Here is an 11,099-nt window from a genome sequence, read left to right as displayed (position 1 = left end):
AAAACTGTAGCAATGCTTGTCTATGAGTTGTTGCAATACTTGTCTATAAGTAATTAGCGACGTCTAACTACCTGAGAAGGTAAGAGATGGAAACACATTAAAACAAGTATGCATTGTTCTTAGAGTAGGCACAATTTTATGCTCGATGCAACCATGCACTATAGAGATATAAGTCATGTGGCTGACCACGAGAGGTGTGCGATGCGTTAGTGTGACGAGTTTGGATTACTTGAGCGATTTAAGATAATAAACATAAACTATGCGTTAACGGTTGTTGTGTATCTACCAATTCTCATCGCAAGTCTCATTTACTCTATATGTTTAGTTAGAAGTAGGAGTAATGTGTATATCCATTAAACTTCTTCTTTTTTTACTTTATTCATCACCTCAAACGCATTGCTTCACCAGCATTATTGAGTGACAAAGTCCCTGTGTTTGACCTCGGATTACCCGAGAAACTTGTGTTCGCTACTTGCGCGAGCATAAGAAAACTTGTGATAAGAACGCGTGGTCATTGCATACTAGATTAACGCATTTTCATTCCAACGCATGACCTCTGACGCATGGGCATAAACGCATAGCTTAAGCCATGTCTAACGCATGATTGCGTGCGCAACTTAATTTTCTAACCAACAAGTTTTTGGCGTCGTTGCCGGGGACTTGGCAGCTAATGTTTTGTGAAGTTTTGTGTTTTCGTAGGCACCCTTTCAATCTTAGGCGTATTATAGATTGGACGACCAAGCTCCAAACAATATTTGAAGTATAGGGGATGCGTTGAAAGTCAAATATTGACCCTGAGATAGAAAGGCTATCTATCGCATGAGCTAGAAGCAGTCTTAGGCGCATGTCAACCATCATGTGTCCACAATTGCTGGAAGCTCCAATGGTCAGGGCGAACTCCTTGACCCAAGTAGTTGAGAACTATCTCTTGCATGGGAGACTTCTTGTGGTGACAATACTCCAATTTCTCCAAGGATGTCTTCTATTCTATCTTTACGTTGCTTTCTTAGTTTAGTTTATTATTTTTATTTATTGTTATTTTGGATATGCGGCTGCTTCCTTGGTTGTGGTGCGTTTGCTCTTTGTAGGTGCGATAATAACTCTCCTCGATGCGCAGATACAATGAAAGAATCCTCCACATCCTTCAACGCATGGCTTCAATCGCATGAATTCCAACGCATTGTCTCATGCATTATTCTACTTAAGGTTCTTCTCTTGTTATCTTTTATACATTATCCTTTTGAAATTCTCCTTTTCTGATTGCGGTTCTTTGCTATGCATCTATGATGGTATAAATAATTCACCGCATCTGCTAACTAAGCATCACAATTCTTTCCTTACTTTTAATAGCTTCTACAAATTTTGAAAGTCTAAGTTTTATTGCGCGCAAACCTTTGTTCAAACGTTTGTTACCGCATTCCTATGAGTTTGCTTTTAGCTTGCGGTGAGAACGTTGTCAACCTCTAAGTTTGGGGGTGGAAGCGGTCTCGGAGAATTGCGGTCATTCCCTTCAAAAAAAAATTGAAAATAACAACTCTACCGTCAACGCAATGGGGAAACCCATGTTGATAAGAGTTAGTTGTGAAAGGCATTTACCTGTATTTGGATGTCTGCATGACACCCATGGGGGCAAGCCAAAACGAAGGTAAGTCACCAGGATCAACGAATAAGCACAACTCCTCTGTCTGGCGCAAGCCAAATCAAGCAAGACATGAGTTGAGCTGAGTATGGAACGCAACCGAGGTTGGATGCCCGCATGACACATGTAGAGGTAAGCCAAAATGAAGAGCACAACTAGGTTCAACGCTGCATAAGTAATCGCATAATCTTGAATTGTTTTGAACGAATGCATTCTCAAGAGCTGAACGCAAGGTTGCGGAGAATGAATAAAAAGTTTTTGAGAAAAGGCTGGCCAAATTTCAACTTAGAAAAGATCTCTATGAAGAAGTAGCCAAAGTAGAGGAGAGAATTGCAGCCATGGTCAGAGGTACGAGTTAATTATATTCTGAGAGACTGGTCATCGCAAAGAAACGACGGAAGGTGAGGTAAGAATTTCTTAAGTATGACGCATGCTTGAGGACAGCATGATTCTAAGTTTGGGGTTGTGATAAATGCCAGTTATTATGAGCCTTTTATTTAGAATTACGAGGGCTAACAAATAGAAAACACGATGTTAATACTTAGAATTTGTGAAAAATTGAGTTTTGCGTCGATTAGCACTTAAATCCTCATTGACCCAATATTATGTGTTACTCTATGCCAAAGTGTCTATTTTTGTAGCTATTGCAGGAATCAAACGCATGCGTTGGAAATAAGCACTCGCAATTAAACGCATATGTTGAAGCCAGGCGAACGCAAAGACAAACGCATGTGCTGAAAACCGAGCTATTGCATAGATGAATGCATGCGGTGATCGCATGCGTCCATCAAATGGAAGTTGCGGTGATCAAGCGAATGTGGTAATCACTTGGAGATTGCGGCCACGGAGTGATAGCCATAATAGAAGATCACAAGATGGGTAGAACGCGTTGATAACTTCAGCTAAATCAAGCTCGGACTCATACCTTGGGAGTATCAACAAGATAAGACGATGTGACAATGCCCATACCGCAACAAAAGCAACAGTGAGCCATAATGCAATCATGATAGTTGTCGGCGTTTAAACTCTATAAATAGCCCCTTGGACCTTCATTTCAAAACATCTGAACTTCTTCTTTTTTTACTTTTATTCGTCGCCTCAAACACATTGCTTCACAAGCATTATTGAGTGACAAGTCCCTGTGTTTGACCTCGGATTACCTGAGAAACTTGCATTCGCGTTATACTTCGCGCGAGTGTAAGAAAACTTATGATAGGAACGCGTGGTCATTGCATACTAGATTAACACATTTTCATTCCAATGCATGACCTCTGACGTATGGGCGTAAACGCATAGCTTAAGCCATGTCTAACTCATGATTGCATGCACAACCCCATCCCTAATTTTCCAACCAACAACAGAACTAGCAAAAGACCTCAAATCGGCAAACATATGTTTTTGAAAACATATATGTGTAGAAGCACCAAAGTAAAAAATCTAGCCCACAAAAGAATATTGGAAGAATAAGTACCTGCTACATGATTAATAGCGTCATTGTCAACCTTAACAACAGCAAGTTTGGACTGAAGCATAGTAAGTATATTATGACACTGAGTAAGGGTGTCATTGTTGAGGTTAATAGAGGATGTAGGTGTTGTGGGAGTAGTATCAACAGTCGAGTTTGAAGTAGAGGGGGCGGCATTTGGAACCTTATGAACTTGATTAGTTGTTCTGTTTCTTGGCTTGTAACCAGGCGGATAACCGTGCAACTTGTAGCATTTGTCAATGGTCTGGCCAGAAATGTGACAATATGTGTAGACAGGTTGATTCTTGTTTTGCTTGGATGAATTATTGGGATTGTGGTTAAGCTAGGACTGGGAAGTATTTTCAGGCTTGCGGACGGCTAAAGTGACAGTAAGATATGGTCGAGCAGAGGCAGAAATATGTTGTTCTTATTGAACAATTAAGGACTAAGCCTTATTGATTGGTGGAGGTGGGTCCATAAGAAGTATCTGGAAACGAGCATGATTATATTCATCATTCAAACCTATCAGAAAACATAGCAAATATTCAAATAGGATGAAGTCGTCAGTGGATCAAACACCACCACAAGTAGATTTACCACACGTGCAACCCGGTCGATAAGAAATATATTCATCCCACACGCTTTTAATTTTGGAAAAATACATAGTTACTAAATCTTGTTCTTGTTTCAGATTAGAAACCCATGTTTTAATTGAAAATTACGAGGAAAATTTCTTTGAAACAGAGTTTAAGACTTCAACCTTTTCTGAAACCTATCTTGAAGATCAAGCCAAATCTCCCTAGCAGAATTGGTGAAAAAAATGCTAGATGAAATTTGCTTTGAAACAGAGTTTAAGATCCAGGCAATCACAACATTGTTATTCACAGAATTGGTGAAAAGTTTCTCAGCATTTGTTAAATGATTGTTTGTCTGTTCTTAATAGATCACTTAGATAATCCTAAGCGATCATTTAGTATTTTTTAAATGATCAATTAGAGAAACGTAAATGATCGTTTAGAAAAAAATGCATGATCGTTTAGTGGTGTTTATGCAATCGTTTAGGTATTTGTAATGCGATTGTTTAGTTGTTTGTTACGTGAGCGTTTAGGTATCTGTAATGCGATCATTTAGTTTTTTGTTACGTGAACATTTAGTTGTTTGTTATCTGATCGTTTTGTTTTTATTATGCGATCATTTACTTATTGTGGTAATTTATTGTTCCAGATTGCTAAAATGGTCATCCCTACTCAGAAATATTTTTCTGCTACAGTTTCTTGCCAAGTCCATAAAACTATGTCCGTTATTAAGAATAACTTGACAAAAGACAGATGAGAATGTTTAAGACAATAGCCTTCGGTTGACTATTGGACGTAGATCTTATATTTAATGGGTAACTTTTTCACCATTTTTTGTTGAGGGAGGTAACAGATGTAACCCCAAACGTTATATCATCAACATATTGGGGGAAAAGGTAACATTCTCCCAAGACGATTTTAATCTGATAACTGGGTTATGGCTAACCAAAGAAATTGTAGAAAGAAAAACAAGCGGTGAGAGACTGCGACAACTCATTCTTGGACCGAAGGACCCAAATGATAAGGATAATTCTTGGAAGGATGTGGATAATGAGTTCGAGAAGTTCACTTTTACAAACGATGAAGATGGAGTCAAGGTTGCATTGGCATTATTCATCGAAACGTGATGATTGGAAAAGACAAGAAAACCCAATTTGATGTAAAGACATTTGGGATTGTTGATGACCCTGAAGTCTTTAGACATAATGACTAATCGTTCGTCTTTTTCAAGCGTACCTTGAATAGCATGAAGACTATCATGCGCGATAAGAAGGAGGCACATGAGACAAAGAAAGCAAAAAATGTTCATCATGCCTCATATTATTGTATAAAGGGATTTGTACTTGCATTCCAGGTATGTACTTTCATTTCCATTTCACTTTAATATGTGTGTTAATACCATATGTGTAACAAAGCAAGGCTGCAATTCATATTATAGGTTTGGGCTTACGGAATTTTGTCCACGTCAAGTAAGTTCATAGCCACCAATGTCAGCAAGGCTGCAATTTCTAAAATTCTTAGATGGACTTGTTCTCATGCTCCATCTTATAAATTGTTGAGTAAAAATGTGTTTCAGCTAAAAAAAGTAAGTAACTGATCACTTAATAATTATTGGCATCTATCATAGTTTCATGCATTCTGGCTTACTCATTCACTTATGTACAGACTATTGTTTTGACGAGACTTGTACCGAGCGCATAGGAGATAAGGTACAATGAGGATCAGTTGGAAGGAAGAAGGATTGAGGAGGTGATTCATGATGTCGAAGGAAGAAGGATTGAGGAGGTTCAGGGGCATGATCACTCTCTCGATACCTATGAGTCCTTCGCAGGACACGATGGGTTGGACCAGCATGTTGGGGAGCAAGAAAACCCTCCATCCGATGAACCCCATGTTGGTGAGCAAGAGCAGCATGTAACGGGATCATGCCATAAAGCCCAAATCATGTAGGTCAGTTCAGACTAACCAGGAGAAGGGTTAGAGGTGATAGGATGAATTGTCAAATACACAACATAAGTCCTCCAAACATCGCTATTCAGAATCATACAAAGTTCTTAGGGAGGAAACTAAAGAAGGTCGAAAAGATTTGGCGAACCTGATAACCATGGTCTGTCAGATGGGTGATACCTTTACTGTCCAACATCATTTGATGGGCTAACAGCTGAATGAAATAAAGCTGCTAGTCCAGCATCTATATAGGGTATGTATGCATATAATCCTAAATGATTGTTTGGATAATCCTGAACGATCATTTGGATAATTTTAAACGATCGCTCAAGATTCTCCAAACAATCATTTAGGATAATCCAAATGATCGTTTAAAAAATCTTAAACGATCGTGTGGATATTTATAAACGATTGTGTAAAATATTTTGTCAATTTAAAGGAATCGTTTTCTTTTCATTTTTTTTTTTTTTGCACGGACCCTCCACTTGCATTCCTCCACTAAACACCGTACAATTAGCAAGCTCTTCTTGACTTCTTTACAGGGTAGTTGAAGTTAATTTTTATTGCAAGTATTGACAATTTAACTGACAAGTCATACTTCGAAAAGAAAATTTGATGGACCTTTATATCCTCATCATTTAGACAATCATGAGGTATTGTGATGAGATTATCATATGATGGGCCCTCTAGTACTCTAAGTATATCTACAAATGGTTGGGTTGGAACGATGGAATGCATTTGAACTGAAGGCATCACAACTGGTGGGATGGGAGCAGGTGGGGTTGGAATATGAATGTAAGGTGTAGGAGAAGTTTGTGGTCCTGAAGATTGTCCATGTTCATGGTCGGTATCGAACTGTGGAGTACATCTGAGTTCATTGTTGTGACCAAACTAAGCTTCACTTTGATCTTCCCCCAAGTTACATGGCTCAATATGATCATCCATTAAAGACATGGTGGGAATATTACGTGTTGGAATGATTGCATATCCAAAATTTTGACTAGTTAGAATGATTGATTCGTTGGATTGCATTATTGGTACATATTCCCAGTGTGTACTCCTTGACTTTCGCAAGGTGTAACTGATACAAATAATGACATTCGGAATGCATCACTGTCTTCTAAAAAGAAGCTAAGATCTTCATCGTCGACTATGTAAATCGGGAAAGTTAGGACCAATAGATTGTAGCAACATTTGATGTGTATATCAAACACATCTGGACGATATTCAGCCGTTAGTGCATAATATTCACTAACTTACTGACTGTTATATCATTTCTGACCTTCAAACCTTTCATATGACCTCCAATATAATTGTTTCTCCATTGGTCCCATTCCCCACCAAATCGTACAAAGATGTGAAGTAACGTCATTGATCTACAATTGGATTAGCAAATTTTAAGCAATACCGAATCAAATTTTAAGAAATCACCCAGTAATTGATAAGTGATTGACTAGTTATTTATAAGTGTCCGCTTAAAATTGTATACGCAATCACGTAAATACTACTAAATGATCGTTCAATATTATATCCACGATCGTTTGTATAGTTATACGATTGTGAAGTATAATATAAAAGATTGTTTGTATAATACTAAACGATCGTTGAATATTATATAAATGATTGTTTAAATAATACCAAACGATCATTTATATAATACTAAACGAGCATATATATTGTAATGAACGATTGTCTATATATTGCTATATGATCATTCATTCAATACTAAACGATATGGGGGACAAGAAATACTGTAGAATATCACTTACATTCTCTCCGTTTCTAGATCTGACGAACAAATCTTCCTCTATACCCAAAGACACAATGAAATGAACAAAGATGAAAGTGATCGACAATGATGATGTTGTACTGAAACTCTGAGAGAACAATGGGAGAATGAAAAGCGTTCAACGGAAAATGAATAACTGAGAGTGACCTTCCATTCATATCAATGTTATTCAATGCTATTGGTAGAATATTAGTTGGGAATAAATGCATTGGTGGAATGTTAGTGTTGTATTGAATACATATTGAATGAAGAGCTGAAGAAATCGTCGAAGGAAGAAGAAATGTGGCACAATTTGAGGAGTTTTTTAAATTAGGGATAAAATTGGTATTTTACATGACCAAAAGGTCAATCATAGATATCTTTTTAGAAAGAGGTCATCCATAGAAAAGTTTTTGAGATTTTGATTATTCCATGAAATTTTTCATGATTATTATGTTTTGTTGGGCTCATAAACTTTCTACATTTGAATACTAAAGGAGGTTTGTGCATTTTTTTGTGTTTTCTTTTTTCGCTTGTAGCTTGAGATCAGAATATAGAGGGCTCTTCACATTGTGTTGTTGATTCTTCTTCTTCTAGGGACTTGTATGGTGATTGGAGATGGGTTTCTCACTTTTGCTCTATCCTTTTGATTCTTTTTCTTCTAGGGACTTCTTCTTTTGTTCCTTCCAAAATTTGATAGTTTTATTTTTATTTTTTTGTGCATTTGTCAACAGTTTCTGGACTTGAATTATCCATGTCCAAGGTTCACCATCATCCTTGACTTTGAACATCTCTATAATTTTACTCAATATGCCTTAACTTTAGTTTGACAAATAAATTAAGTGTGACATTATACATTTTGTTTCAATGACAAATAAATTGAGTTTAACTATTGATAAATTCATTTTTTAGATTTCTTTTAGTTTATATAGCTCAACAATAGATTTATGATTTATTTCTTCCTCTTCTCGTTTGTGAAATTGGTCAATCCCCTCCTTTCATGTCACCAAGATTCATATTGATCGTGATATTCTAGACCTACACCTTGCAAAATATATACTAATTTATCACATTCCTTGCTTAAGCTCCGTAATTTGAAGTCCCTTTCAATCCATAGTTGTTTTACATCTTCATCTGTTGCTCTGTGTTCCTGCCCTGTTTGAATCATTGCCCTATTTAGATATTGTGTGCATGTTATTTATCCCGCTCTTACTTTTTCCTTCAGTTTTAGGACTTTGTAGGTTGTGGATGCTAAAAGTGACGATTTCAAGATGGGCTACATTATTATCGTAGAGGCTGGAGTATAGTGAGCGAGATTTGGTTAGGTTTACCTCATATGGGATTGATAGGTGTAATTTTTTTTAAATTGTTCATATAGGAGGAGGGGGTTGATTGTAATTTTGGAAATATGTTCATATGGGGTTGAGAGCTAGTTATACTTTTGAAATTGTTCATATGGAGTTCAATAATGTTGGTATTGTTCATTATATTCTTTTTTGGAATTGTTCATATGGGATTGTCCATATTTTTTGTAACTTTGATGTCCTTCATGAGGTTGTACGGAATATACTGACAATGTTAAAGAAGTGAACTTTTGTTAAAGATATATATTGGTAGGGATTTAGTGTCATACCCCTCGCCAGATTACCCTTTTAATCTGAGAAGGGATGTGAAGACAAAAAATTATCAACCCTTTTATGACAACTACTGCCCAGAACTCCTAAACACCTATATTACTAACACCGGTTCAACTTGACTAACAGTTTATAATATTCTAGAACTCAACACATGGTTTACTATTACTAAAAAAGATCAACATACATAACAGTTCAGAGATCGAATTTATATACATCACAAACTTTTCTCATATTCCTTTCCCTTGACTTGAACATAAACTAAAAGACAAAAACATGATGAGCCGCCTAAACTTTCACTCGTTGTGTGATCTGGGATGTGACTGACTGGTAGAGCAGCTAAGCCTTAGGATATTGACTGCTACCTTGGAGAGGAAAACAATTAAAAAACGTGAGCTGGAAAGCCTAGTGAACGACTATCTTAAATAAAAACCATACATTAAATCATAAATAACATAGGCTAGAAATATTCATAAAACCATAATCAGAACTTTAAAAATGAAACTGAAATCATAGATACATTTCATGAAACCCTGAAATAAACTCATTAACATCATTCAGAAAATTCCACTACTCCACTGTCTGATCATGTGGGAGAGTCCCAACCTTAGTTGAGAGAGAGCTCTTTTGCTCGATCTCATAACGTCGATGACATAGTCATACGTGCACGCAAAGTTGGATTGGACCCTGACCACCTTGTCATACCTTCGGTGTCAAGGATCCCTAATATCATTGGAATCTAGATATCTTATCATACCTTCGATACTAACATTGGAGTAGGGTTTGTACAAGGCATAAACATATAAACGTATAAAACATATATAGAGTATGCATTTAAAATTATTAAACTTCATGATTTCATAGTAACACATGGTGCCATGTTGAGTATGCTTATAAAGTTTCCTTAGAAAACTTCTATCATGCGATACAACATAGTATAGGCTCACTGTAAAACACATGCTAAATTCATAAATCACTTCAACATTTGAAAACATTGATTATGCATTCAACATTCATTTTTCGGGCATGCATTGGAAAAATCATGATATAAAACATATGAAATGACTATACGTTGAGATTTGTTTATGAAAATCACATTGGAAAAATATTTGTTAAAACTTGTCACTCACAGTCTTCGACTACCTCCCTCCTCGGTTGATAGACTTTTCTATAGGCGTTTGCCCTGTAATATTAGGGAATACTAGGTTAACGCTACTAGCTTCCTTTTGAACTTAACTTAAACAGTAAAGCTTAACATTAAACTTAGGATAAGCATTGCACTCATCATCGCATTTCACCTCCTAACGCATCCCATATTTAAGGAGTTAGATGTAACTACAAGGTAGATACTTAATTTTGAAAATCATGGTACTGAGAATTCTCATCTCATCGACCATCAAATAAGAGTCTAATAAAGCTATAGCAAAAACAATAGTATGTTAAAGAAACCACAAGAAAACCTAAATTGATGAAACCTTTATGTAAGTAACAAAAGTTATGGCAATATATGAAGCAACATTCTTGTGCAATCATAGCATGACCATTTTTTTTTTTTTTTTGAAGTGATATTTAAATAATATAAAAAATAGCATATACAACTAATTTATGAAGAATGTGAGAAATATACAACTAATTTATTAAGAATGTATGTATACAATTATGAAAAACAATATAGAGATTTGAATCAAATATATGAATAAAAGAAGTTTTAATAATATATGGATATTTCAAATACAAATTTGATAGAAAAATCTGGATATTTTATTAAAGTGAAATAAATTCGAAAAGTAGTTAAACAGAATCTAAAATAATAATAAAATATAGAGATTATGTTAACCACATAGCAAAATTAGGAGGGCAGTTGTCATTGACAAATATCAACAACTACTCTATATATATATACCTTGACCCTATTTTCTATTTTCATCAACAACACCTACGAACAAGGTAGAGATAAATCAGGGATTTAGAAATTTGTGGTGATCATATGCATGTCAGATGAGTTGCCATAATTCTTATTCTTGGGTGGTTTTGTCAGAATAAAACCTCAAATTTTGTCATACACTCCAAT

Source organism: Benincasa hispida, chromosome 1 (genome assembly GCF_009727055.1).
Source record: "Benincasa hispida cultivar B227 chromosome 1, ASM972705v1, whole genome shotgun sequence".
Taxonomy (NCBI): domain Eukaryota; kingdom Viridiplantae; phylum Streptophyta; class Magnoliopsida; order Cucurbitales; family Cucurbitaceae; genus Benincasa; species Benincasa hispida.
Note: the sequence above shows the minus strand (reverse complement) of the source record.